Source organism: Macrotis lagotis, chromosome 6 (assembly GCF_037893015.1).
Source record: "Macrotis lagotis isolate mMagLag1 chromosome 6, bilby.v1.9.chrom.fasta, whole genome shotgun sequence".
NCBI classification, from domain to species: Eukaryota; Metazoa; Chordata; class Mammalia; order Peramelemorphia; family Peramelidae; genus Macrotis; species Macrotis lagotis.
This window is the reverse complement of record NC_133663.1, coordinates 107282999-107296388: the sequence shown is the minus strand read 5'-3', so window position 1 is coordinate 107296388 and position 13390 is coordinate 107282999. Positions and strand designations below refer to the sequence as shown.

General features: G+C 35.8%; 1 protein-coding gene across 1 annotated transcript in view; it reads right to left on the bottom strand.

Moving 5' to 3' along the window:
- The window catches only part of TDRD3 (tudor domain containing 3), a 274471-nt gene that overhangs the window by 28747 nt on the left and 232334 nt on the right, over window positions 1-13390 (bottom strand). The gene's annotated exons all lie outside the window — the stretch shown is intronic.

The window sequence follows — 13390 nt, the reverse complement described above, 5'->3', positions numbered from 1 at the left end:
ACACATCACTAACTTGTCTCGGCAGTACTTTCTAACTAATCACTTGAATTATATGTGTCCTTCCAAAGTACTTGACTAAAAAAATACAAAAAAAAAATCTACACATGAACTTTAACTTTTTTGTGAATTAAATTTATCTGTAATTTGGTTGAGTGTAATTAAGGGCACCAAGATGCTGGAGGGAGGGGCTGGGGTCGCCCATTAACAGAAAGGACAACATGCTGTGCATGGTAACTTGGTTCAATTTAACTTGTAAGTAAAGCATGACTAAGCTGAGCGCATCAATTAAAAACCGATCTAGAATCACAGGGGCCTTTCAGATGAACTTCAACTCCATTTCAAAAAGGCGATTTGCTAAAAGGCCAGAAAGACACTTGGCTGCCGTCCACCGACTCTACTTTCTGAGAAGAAAGTTTCCAGTCAGGAGACTACAACAGCTTGCACCAAAAGTAATCTTTACGAGGTAACTTGATGTAATTTGATGTGGAACTATGTGAGCAAATGAAACAGATATTTGATGTTGCAAATGGAAAGTTCACCCAGACAAATGACCATATAGCATGGATGTATTTTTCATTTGTGAGGCAAATCCAATATGAGCCTATCCGTCCTTTCTATAAGCAGCTCTCTTTGGGGATCTCTGAGCAGCCACTGAGCAGCCTAGTCTGCCAATGTCAGATATAACATTCTAGAACAGGCAGAAGTATATCCCCATAAGATAGCTGCAGCCTGAGCTAGGAAACCTGTTTCTTCTCTCTGTATTTACATTCTTGCTCCCTGGGCTAGACTAGCAAGGCATGCTGTTTTTCTTGTCCTCACCAGCCTCCCAGGAAAATAGTCATTTTATAATCTCGATCTGGCATATTTCATCACTGTATCAACACAGAACCCAACCAACCTAGTAAAATAAGACCATAATTCCAGCAAGAAGATGCTATTGTTCCACACCCCAGATTCTGCTCTGATTGGAGGTCCCCTTGTTTTCTTCTGGGAGAAGTATTGCCAAATACATACAGAAATGAATTATTTAAAACCAGGCTACTTCAGTGAGGCAATTTAGAATTCCTGATACCCTGAAAACCTTCACAATAGATAGATGGTACTTTACATATAAACTCTAATTATGCTAATTACCATGCAAGGGGAAAACAAACTTCGTTTTGCAAATGCTTAATAAGAGAAAACCTCCATTCAAACAGGCTACATTAGGCAATAGTTTGACAAAAAATTCTATTTATCAATGTGATGCTTTATGGTCTCATCCATTGGTAACTGTTCTTTTCCTTAGTTCAAAACATTTAAAAAAAACTATTTAACTTTTAATTGTGAAAGGAGACTGAGAAGGAAAAGAGGTACTATTAGACAAATTGAATGCAATAATATAGACACTTTTGACATTGAAAGTGGCTATTCTGTATTTCTCAGTCTAATTCAGAGGGAAGTTGTAGGCTTGAAACACTCTGTGATAAGGGCATTATTGCCAATATATTTATTGTGAATATAAATATTGTCAATATAATTACTCAGGGAACTGTACCTACCAGGTAGATTTGGATGATGAGGATTAAGTTTGTGTGTCTTTAGAATAGGGAGGGAAAGGAAAAGACACCAGACACACCTGAAGGAAACTGAGATTCAGTTAGGCAATGTTAAAAAAAAAAAGTATATTACAGTGCAAACCTTGAGTTTGACTCACAAAAATCAACATTTGCTATTTTTGCGATATCTCTGAGTCTTTTTCCTCAGCTGTAAAATGGGGATATTAATGCTTGCACAATTTAGCTCACAGTATTATTCTGAGGAAAACTTTGTAAACTTTTTAGCACATTATATAAATGTGAGACCTTTTTTTAAAGTTGTTTGTTAAAAAAAAAAAGTATAGATCAGTCCCTGCTGGGCAGCTTTAGCACAATATCTTTAATGAGCAGGCATTTAAAAAATGAGCCACGTTGATTGTGATCCAGAAGTAACAACCATCTTTGCTCTGGCAAAGAGCAACGTTTTATATTAATTACACTGGCTGTAAAATTAAGGAGCTCCCTCCAGTAATAAGTGAGAAATGAACTGTTAGGAAAATGAAAGAAAACAGAATGGGTTTCCCACCATCTGTACACCCTTCTCACTCCACCACCTCCAAAAGAAGAGGGAAAAGGAAGAGAACAGAAAATAGAATTCTGTTTTAAATGAGCATGCTTCCTTTACAACTGAAGTGGAGTAGATATAAAACACCCTAAAATGATTGTAATTTGTAACCCAGGGTCTCCAAAGACTGGGATTTCACAGATTATGTATGATCCAAGTAGCTAAATCCAAAAAAATATGAAAAAGTGAGGAACGAATATATTCTTTTGGTTCACTGTCAAAAATGAGAACCAGGATTAATTCAGGAAAATCTAAGAATTCACTAAATTCCTCCTAATGAAATATATACTTTAATATTCAATAACTTTAATGCAATGGTATCCTTTTTTTTAAGATTTTTCAAGGCAATGGGGTTAAGTGACTTGCCCAAGGCCATATGACTAGGTAATTATTAAAGTGTCTGAGGTCGGATTTGAACCCAGGTAACTCCTGACTCCAAGGCTGGTGCTCTATCCACTGCGCCACATAGCCGCCCCTAATGCAATGTTTTTCTTAGGGAAAGATGGTCAAAAAAAAGTTAGAAAATCAGATTAAGAAACCAAAGGTATTCAAGTCTTGTAAACATTACCAAAGTCTCACATCTTCATGTACTTTAGTCCTTTTATCTAAAATATCTAATATTAACTGATATCAAGTTTGCAGTCTATTAAATGCATTTTTTCAGACAGAATTTTGTCGAACCATGTCTCCCACAACTTTTAATTGACTTTGATTTTAACTCAAATCTAAGACTTAACATTTATCCACATCCAATTTCATTTTATTTGGATTAATTCCAGTATGTCAAGATCTTTTTTTTTTAGGTTTTTACAAGGCAGTGGGGTTAAGTTACATGTCCAAGGCCACATAGCTAGGCAATTATTAGTGTCTGAGGCTGGATTTGATCTCAGATACTTCTGGCTGCAGGGTCAGTGCTCTATCTACTGCACCACCTAACTGCCCCCATATGTCAAGATCTTTTTGATGTCCTGAAATCAGTATTTTAGCTATACCTCCTATGTTTACAAATTTGTTAAGCACAGCATCTTTACCTTTATCAAAGTAATTTAATATCTGTCTCAATTTCCTTAACTGTAAAATGGAAGTAATAATCATCTACCACTCAGGGTTGTTTCAAGGGTTAAATGAATAACATGAGAAGTGTTAAACTAATGTTTGTCATAATTATTATTTTTCTTATTAGGTACCAGAGTGAACTACTTAGCATGGAGTCACCAATAAACATTTGTCTCTTCTTCCTTAAGAGGTGAGTACTCATTTGATAATATTTGTGGATCTACAAATCATTCCCTGAAGATACAAAAGCTTCTTCCAATAAGAAAAACCTTAAGAAAATATGAGCACATTTAAAACAGTTCCATCCTGGTCTATTCATACAGTTTATTTATACTCAGAAAAAAAGGCAATAGAAGTTCATACAGTTTCATTAAGACCCCAGGTATCTTTGAACACATCAATCATGAGTAAGCTCATCAGGGAGGTAAGATTCATCAGTCCCTATTTCTGTCTCTATGATCCCCCTCTACAGTCTGGCTAAAAAATCTCCTTTAATTTATCATTAGAAGAAATACCAAGTGGATGAAGCAAGCTTCTTTTCCAGACTATAAGTAATTGAATGGACCAATTAACTAGTTCAACTATATATATACATACATATATATGCACACACACACACACACACACACATATATATATATACACACACACATTCTTGTATTGGACAAATCAGTCAATAAACATTGTCATTTACTATATGGTAGGCACCTTGCTAAACACTAGTGATATAAAGAAAGGCAAAAGAGGGGGTGACACATTCTTAAGGAGTGCAATATATAAATAAATAGGTATAGACACAGTTCCTATAGATTAAATTGAAAGTAACCTTAGAGAGACAGTCTCTAGGTGTTAGCATGGCTGGAATGTCTCCTATAGAAAGTGACATTTAAGCTTGAGTACTGGAAAAAGGCAGGAATTTTACTAGATGGAAGTAAAGAAAAGCATAGGAAATAATCAATGCAAAGACCCCAAAAATGAATGATGGAGTATCCCTCATGTGTAAGAAAAGCAAGTAGATAGATACCTAAGGTGTATAAAGGAAAATAAAGCATAAGTGAAATAAAAAGGTGTGAAGGCTATTAAGTTGTAATGCACTTTAAATGCCAAGCAAAGGCTTTTGAGACTATAGGGAACCTCTAATTTTTGAAAAGAGGGGATAACACGATCAGACCTACATTTTGGGGAAAAAACAATCACTTTGTCAGGTAGGTTGAAGATAGAATGGAGTGGAAAAATTAATTATAAGGTAAGAAGCATTGAGCACTTGAACTAGAAAAATGGATACAGCAGATCAAATATGTGAACCCAGAAGTGAATAGGAAAAATAAAGTAAGCATGCTACATTTCATTTAGGAAACTGCAAAGGATTTTAAGTAATCACAAACATACTGGAAATAAAATTTCATCTTTAAGTATCAATATTATTCCAAAGATGATAGGCAATTATGAATTATGCACAGTAACCAAAGTACCAAAATTGGTAGGATATGCATAATGAGTTTAATAGCTCTTCCATTTAAGCAAAATACTCAGCTCAGTAATGTCTTCATTCTTTTTCCAGACTCTGTTGCTGACTCTGGGACTTTTTCCTACTATGCCACTTCTAGATTATTTTAATTCACCCCACCCCCCACACCCTTTAAAGCTCCCTTCTTATATTGTCTTTCCCATTAGATTATATAAGCTCACTGAGGGCAGGAACTCTCTCTCTCTCTCTCTCTCTCTCTCTCTCTCTCTCTCTCTCTCTCTCTCTCTCTCTCTCTCTCTCTCTCTCTCTCTCTCTCTCTCTCTCTCTCTCTCTCTCTCCTTATACCTATATTCTCAACTTCACATAGTGTCTGGAATATAATAAACACTTGTTGACTTGATGAAGAAAGGGTAAGAAAGAGAAACTCCAGAATGAATATTATAAATAGTGCATGAACATGCACTCAGGAAGACCTAACTTCAAATACTAGCTCACACAATAGCAATATGTCTTTGAGTGAGTCCTTAAATCTTCCTCAGCCTCTGTGTCCTTATCTATAAAATACAAATTGAGTAGCAGCAGCTTCACAAGATTGTTTGCAAACTTTAAAGTGTTTTGTAAATGTTAGTTAATAGTATTATATAGTTTGATCATATAATGCAATCAATCACATGTTGACATGCTGTTTGAGCTACTCTCTGTAGGGACCACAAATATATCTTCGTATTTGAGATGATCAGTTCCCAGAAGTCAGTTATCAGTCCTATAGCACATATAGCATTCTCTTTTTGTGGGTCTTAACGGTGTCATAAAGGTTTACCTCACAGAATTTCAGAGCTGCAAAGAACCTCAAAGACCAACTTTAGCCCAACACATACCTGAACATGAATGCCCCCCCACAACATCTCCAACAAGTAATCATCTAATCTTTGCTTTGAGGGAGAAGTAACATACTATCTCTCACAAAAACCCTTTCCAAATCTGGAAGCTCATATAGGATGTCTTTCTGAATATTAAACCAAAATCTACTTCTCTGCAACTTCTATCCATTGTTCCTAGTTTTATCCTCTAGGATCAAATAGAATTTTTGTTGACTCATGTCCACATTGTCTTTTCTTCAAGCTAAATATTCCCAGTCCTTCAACTGATCCTCTACTATACAAAAGAATTTCAAGACCATCCTGAATACTTCTTCCCTTCTTAAAATGTGATGGCAAGAATTTCATATGATACTTCAAATGGAGTTGACAAGGGTGAAACCATCTTATCCCAAGTCCTAAGCACGTGATGCATTGAAAGGCAGAAAAATCCCATTAGCTTTGATTTCTCTATCACCCTATTCATCCATATTGAGCTTATAAGTCAAGAAAAACCTCATATTTTACACCAATGAACAGTCCTATGGCCATGCTGTGACAGGACCATTATTTGCTAAAGTTTTCCCCTCCTTTTTCAATAGAGATTAATTTCCCCTAAAAGACAATAAAACTTTTTTGAAGACCTAATTGGCCTCTACATTCCTTGAGGCTGCTTTTTGTTCAACTGAGTTTATTAAAAGTCTTACCCATGTGGAGCTGAATATCTAAAGACCCTGCAAGTCATTATACCCTTCTCTGATGACCAAATGAGTTTTTCTATAAAATTGAGGGGGACCAAGTCCAAAGTAACTAAGTGCCAACAGTAAGCCTGTTACATATTTTTTCACTTTTCTTAACAGTACAATGATTTACAAATGTTTTATTTTGTCCCAAAATCAAACCTGAACAAGGTGCTGGTATTAGTAGCACTCCAACCCTGATCAAACCCAATTCATATTTTCAAGTTATTTTTATTTTATCCTAATAAATCCTAAAGATTTTACATTTATCCTTATTAAACATTAGAGTACTTAAAGCATTCCTATAGTGATGATGCCATAGTTATTTTGGCATAAGAGAGTGGACCCAGATTCATGACAGTTCAAATTTGATTTCTGCCATATGCTAACTGTGTGACTCTGAACAGGTCATTTGCCCCCTTAATACCAAGATAATTCTTATATTATAAATTGAACAACAGTTGCCAATCTGTACCAATGCTTGCTAGGATTCCCCTAAATTAAGGAAATTGTGTGGGGTGAAAAAATAAGAGCAAATAATAAAAACATTAGCTATAAGAAAACTAAAAACATTTAGCATACTGCTAATTAACTGGGAATTAGAATGTGAGCTCCTTGAGAGCAAAGACCAAATTTTAACTTTCTTTGTATCCCCTGTAGCTAGCCCAGTAAGCACTTAATAAATACTTCTTAACTAACCAACTCATTGAATTCATTGCACCAAAACTGGTTAACTCAAAAGAAACATTATAAAGTAAGAAATTAAAGGAAAGTGTGCTTAAATGAATGAGTCTGGAAGGATACATACATATGTATATATATATATATATATATATATATATATATATATATATATATATATATCACACTTACACATCACAGACTCTAACAGATCCTACAAAGAGCTGGGAAGATTTCAAGTGTGAGTTTAGTGACAACACAGACTCTAACAGATCCTCTAAAGAGCTGGGAAGATTTCAAGTGTGAGTTTAGTGACAAATTGCTATCCAAAGACCAACCTAGCTAAATGTTGAGATATTCATCATCAAAAGATTGACCACCAGATAATGATTATTTTTTGGCCACAGCAACCCATTAAGTATATAGATATTGGAGGATTTTCAGCTACACTGGTGAAATTATAATTCTTTTAAAATTCTGCAGTACAGAGGGCGGCTAGGTGGCGTAGTGGATAAAGCACCGGCCTTGGAGTCAGGAGTACCTGGGTTCAAATCCGGTCTCAGACACTTAATAATTACCTAGCTGTGTGACCTTGGGCAAGCCACTTAACCCCATTTGCCTTGCAAAAACTAAAAAAAAATATAAAAATAAAAAAATAAAATTCTGCAGTATTGCAGAAATAGGATAACAGATAGGTCACTAGACTGGGAACCAGGGTACTGGGATCATGTTTTGACATATTCACTGACTTACCCTTGTAATTTCTCATATATAAAAATAGAATATAACTTGGTCATACTTACAAAGATAATTGTTACAATAATATGAAAATTTATGTGAAAGTAACATTATTTCTCCAAAACAATAATAATATACTACTTCCTCTTGGTATCAAAACCAACACTCATTAGCTGAATCCACTGGGAACAGAATCTGGGGTACTCCAGATTTAAGGTACTCTGTGGATTTGTACTGCTAAACAAGCCCCACCAGTTCATACTTCTATAAACCATCCACCTACCACAATTACCTAAAAGAAAAGGTCTTTGAAGCTGCTAATCACCCTCTCCACATTATTACTCCCTTCTATCTAGGTTTTTGGAGCATGACTTTCTTCTGATTCTCTTCCTACCTATCTGAACACTCTTCAGTTTTCTTTGCTGGATCATCATCTATATCATACTCTCTAATTGTAGGTATCCATCAGAGTTTAGTCCTGCATCCTCTTCTTTTCCCCTATACTAATTTATCTGATGATCTCATCAGCTTCTATGGATTTAATTACTCTCTCTTCACTGATGAGTTCCAAATCTGCAAATCCTGCCTAAGTCTCTCTGATAAACTCCAATCCCCCAATCTTGCTCACCTACAAAGTTTCAGACATCTCAAAGTGGACTTAAACTCAATATATCCGAAATCCTCCCTCTCCTCTACCTTCTCTATTACTGTAGAGGGTATCAAGGTCCCAGACCCTCAGACAACCTAGCTGTCCCTCCTCACTATCTCTTATCCTCACAAATCCAATCCCTCAAATACATTCCCTTCTCATCTATGACATTGTCACTACTCTGATGAAGGCCTTCATCTCCTCATGTATGGACTATTCCAATAGTCTGCTGGTGGTCCTGTCTGCCTCAAGTCTTTCTCAACTTCAACTCATCCTTCATTTAGTCACCAAAATAATTTTTCTAAAGCATAAATCCAACCATCTCTCTCTCTCTCTCTCTCTCTCTCTCTCTCTCTCTCTCTCTCTCTCTCTCTCTCTCTCTGTCTCTCTGTCTTTCTGTCTCTCCTTCTCTCTCTCCTCTGTCTCCTATTTCTCTTTCTTCTCTCTCTCTCTCTCTCTCTCTCTCTCTCTCTCTCTCTCTCTCTCTCTCTCTCTCTCTCTCTCTCTCCCTCCCTCCCTCCTCTCCCCTCCTTTATTCTGATCCCTTGGGATGCAGAGTATCTGGAGGTCAGGCCATTCTATTAGGCTATTAGGATGCCTAGGCCTGCCCACAATTCAACTAGACTTTGTAGCCAAACTCTTAAACCTGGTGCCTTCTGAATAGAGCATCTACTGCTGTTGAGTAATTTGCTCTACATCAAGATGCAGTTGTCACTGGAGGGGAGGCAAGATGTGATAAGAAAAATCCCGTCCTTCTTCCTGCAGTGCTATGGAAGACATACAAGGAAAAGTCAAAGAGCATTTTCCTCTCAGAAGCTGGATTCTTCTAGATTCTAGAACAGGTTCTCTTCTCAACTGCTACAAATGGCTCCCTTCTCAATGTTTGTTAACTGCCTTCAAGGACACCAGGACTGAGCATTCAGACAGTCAATGGTTCGCCATCCACAATTCCATCACATTATTAAGACTTTTTTTTCATATCATCGTACTTCTTTACACTTCTCTTACACTGACCAAGATGCAAATAGATCACTGAGTTTCAAAGCCTTTAAAATCTGTGAATAGATCCTTCAGGATCTGGGGTATAATTGCAACTATTCAACCACTTTCAATAAAAGGGGACAAAGAAGGGGCAAAGTTTTAACTCTTCAATGTCCTCACTACCTGTCTTTTTAAGAGGCATCAAATATTTTGAAGGACATGGTTGAAAACGATTATCTTGATCAATGCTTTTCTATAGTTTTAACAATAACTAAAATTAATTTCAGTTTTTTAAAGTTTACAAAGCATTCTGGAAGGCAACTGGCTCTGTTGTATATTCCTTGATACAAACTGATGAGATCTAAAATCACAGACCTTAAGGAGAATGTGGTCTTGCCTGGTGTCTTTTTACAGATAAGGGATTTGATACCAGAAGTTGAATGATATACCCAAATTTGAACAACTAATAAGTCAAAGAATCAGATGTCACTCAGTCCAACTTAAAGCTTAACAAGAATCCCTTCCATATCATACTTAACAAAGGATCATCCCCCCTTTGCCTGAAGTCCTCCTGAAGCAACCCATTCCACATTTGGACAGTTCTAATTGTTAGGAAATGTTTCCTTATATAAAGCTATATTTGCCACTTTGCAATGTCTAACCCTCCTCCTTGTTTTGTCCCCTGAATTGAGTCTAATCTTTCTTCCACAGAAAGCTCTTCAACTATTTGCAGGCAGTTATCATGTCCTCCCTAAGTCTTCTCTTATCCAAACTAAACAAACCTTGTTCGAACAACTGGCTCTTATGTAATATAATTTTACCATCTTTGCTACCCTCATCTTGTTGCTCACTCTTTGTTTTTTCCCCTTTAAAATGGTGCTCAAATCTGAACACAGTACTGCAGAGATACATAATCTGACCAAGGTAAAATATTGAGGGGGGGGAGAAATATATATTTATTCAATTCTTCCTATATATTAAGCATTGTACTAAGCACTTTATAAATATTGTCATTTCAACCTTGTGAGATAGGTGATATGATGCCTCCATTTTACTGCTGAGGAAACTGAGTCACACAGATTGACATGCTAGGAGTCACACTGCTAGTGTTTGGTGTGGGACTTGAATGCAGTGCTTCCCTATTCCAGGTTCAGAACTCTATCCAACATGCACCAACCAGCTACCTATTAACTCTGGAGTCCTATACACTATCCCTTTCTTAATGTAGCCCAACATTGAATTAGATTTTTGTTCCAGTTGACACATCATATTGTAATCTAAAACTTTTAAGGTCTTTTCTCAAATGAACTATTAGATCTAGCCATACCTTCCCTTTCTTGTACATGTGAAGTTGTTTTTAAATTCAAGTATAAGACTTTGTACTTTAAGTGGCAGTTTGGGTGATAGAATGGGAATTGTAAACCTTGGTTTCCTGCCTCTTAGTGTAGTGTTCTTTGCTGTACTTTAACTCTTCTAACAAAAATACAAACTGAAAAACATTCATATGCAAGGAACAAGTGCAGCCCTGAAACCTGAAAAAAATCAAAATTTCTATCCATGTTTTGCAGTAATTTAATCTGTGGCCATACTTAAAATCATTTAATCTTTGGCTGAAATTAAAGCACTTTACAAAGGGATCAATTCCAACCTGCTTCGTGGGGCTGTGATACAATAGTAATTGGGAAATATTTTGAAACTTCTAACATTAAGGAAGAAGAAATATGTGATTCAACATGCTATTACTATTTCAGTATCAAAGTTTAATGCAATGAGTTTTAAGGGGAAAAAATGAGATCACTTGATTTCAAACATATGATGAAATTCCCCAATGTTATGCTGTGTCTCATTATACCATACCCTTAGGTTGCTAAAGTCTGGAATCATTAATTAAAAAAAAAATTATCCTACTCTGTTCTGAGGATCCTCTGATATTCTAACCTTCACTCCAAATTACTTCCAAGATATACTTTGACATTGTACCAATATACTCTTTGAAGATAGTCATCTCTGTGTGTGTGTGTGTGTTTGTGTGTGTGCGCACAAAGGAGTATGCATAGAAACAAACCAATCATGCTTTCTTTTTCTCAAAAGGAGTTCAATTTCATTAGGTCTTTCTGAAGAAACTTTTTTTTCTTTTTGAAAGTTTCTTACCATTTCACTTCAGCAACCAGAAAAAGAGAAAAAGAAATTTCTTGTGTAAAAAGAATTAAATGAAAAGTGAAAGAAAAGAAAATTTAAAGGAGCAAAGATTCATTTGAGGAACTGATCAAAATTCTTTTCTAGTATTCTTTCCTGTTCTGCTCATTAGGTTCTAGGCATACTATTTCCATTGAAGTCAGTCCTGTAACTTCTTTGGGCTTAGATGCTCCCCAGTTTTCAACTCAATTTCAGGATAAATTGGTCTCGTTTCCATTAAGTGAAGAAGCTATAGGAGTCAATGTAGTCAACATTAATTCACAGAACTCGATTTTTTTTTCTGTGTAAGTCAGGCCAAATAAACAATCAACCAGCAAGCAGCATCTAAGTTCTAGGTCTTACATTAGACAAGAAATAAATCAAATTTTGTAGCGATGTTCTTTGTATTCCCATTTGTACACATCCTAAAGCTAGAATGGAAATATTCTTAGAACCATGACCATTTTTTACCCTATATTTAGGAAGACCCTTAGTACCCTTGTTGTGGTCCAACATAATGTATATATATATATATATATATATATATATATATATATATATATATATATACATATATATATATATATGATAAACACAACATAAATAAAATTAAAATATTAAAGAAAAGGGTAATTTTGGAGATAAGAATGATCAGTGTTGGAGCTATTATGGTAAAACAGCCAGGCTGGATCACTTTTGAGAGAAATATAAAATGGTCCCAAAATTTTATGTGACTAAAGTTTTGATATTAGACCAAGATGAAATCTGAAAATGACTCCTCTTTTCTCTATAATAATGACCAGGCTTCTCCAGGAAGTAACATGACACTGAGCAGGCTGCTTTGCATTCCAATTTATTTCTCTTACTCAATTTCATATTTACTCCTGGTATTATCTACTATAACCCCTTTATTTTATATATGATACATAAAACACATACACAAATATATATATATGGAGAGAGAGAGAGAGAGAGAGAGAGAGAGAGAATTTATATTTGTACACACACACACACACATATGGGTATGTCTAGCTATATGTCTCTACTATATCTATGTTTGTATCTTTAATTTGTATATGTGTGTGTGTGTGTGTCTGTGAACAGTTATTTATCCAACAGGGGCAGCTAGAGTGCTGAGCCTAGAGTCCAAAAGACTCATTTTTTTAAGTTCAGTTCTGACCTATATGACCCTAAGCAAGTCATTTAATCCTGTTTTCCTCAGTTTCCTCTAATGATCCAAGTTAACAGAAGGCAGTGAATCTTGCTCAGCCTAAATCTGTTTCCCTCTTCAAAGGTTTTCATCCCACCTAAAATCCCTCAGCTCCCTCTGCCTCTTGGGTAGATTCAATCAAAGGGTGCTTGCAGTCATTTACATTGCCATGTACCCTATAAAAATCTTCAATGGAACAAAATTCATACATATCTCAGATTATGAAACCTGAAGAAAAAAATGCATTCCTCTTTTAAAACACTAATTCTGCTTATTTAGAGGGTATAGGGGAAGGGTGCCAGAAAGCTGATTGGATATCTAGGCTCAATGAAACCAAATCAGGATCTCAGAATCTTGTGCATTAGAAAGATTAGATAGATTGGTTCAATTTGTATCTGTCATTCCAAAATGCTTAGAACAGAAACTAAACTTTATTCTATTACCCCTTGCTTTGGGGAATATTTCTTTCTACCTTCATCTTCTCTACGAAGTCCTAACATTTCCAAATTCCTTATGCAGATAAGAATTCATTTGGGACACCTCAGAGAAATCTTACTTTTAAAGACAGTTTTATGAGAAATCACCAACAAAACACTAAGCCCCTTCCCAAATACCTATAGGGTGAAAAACGATTATGGCTCCAAGAATATTTCCATCCTAGCTATTAGGATGTGTACAAATGGGAACACAAAG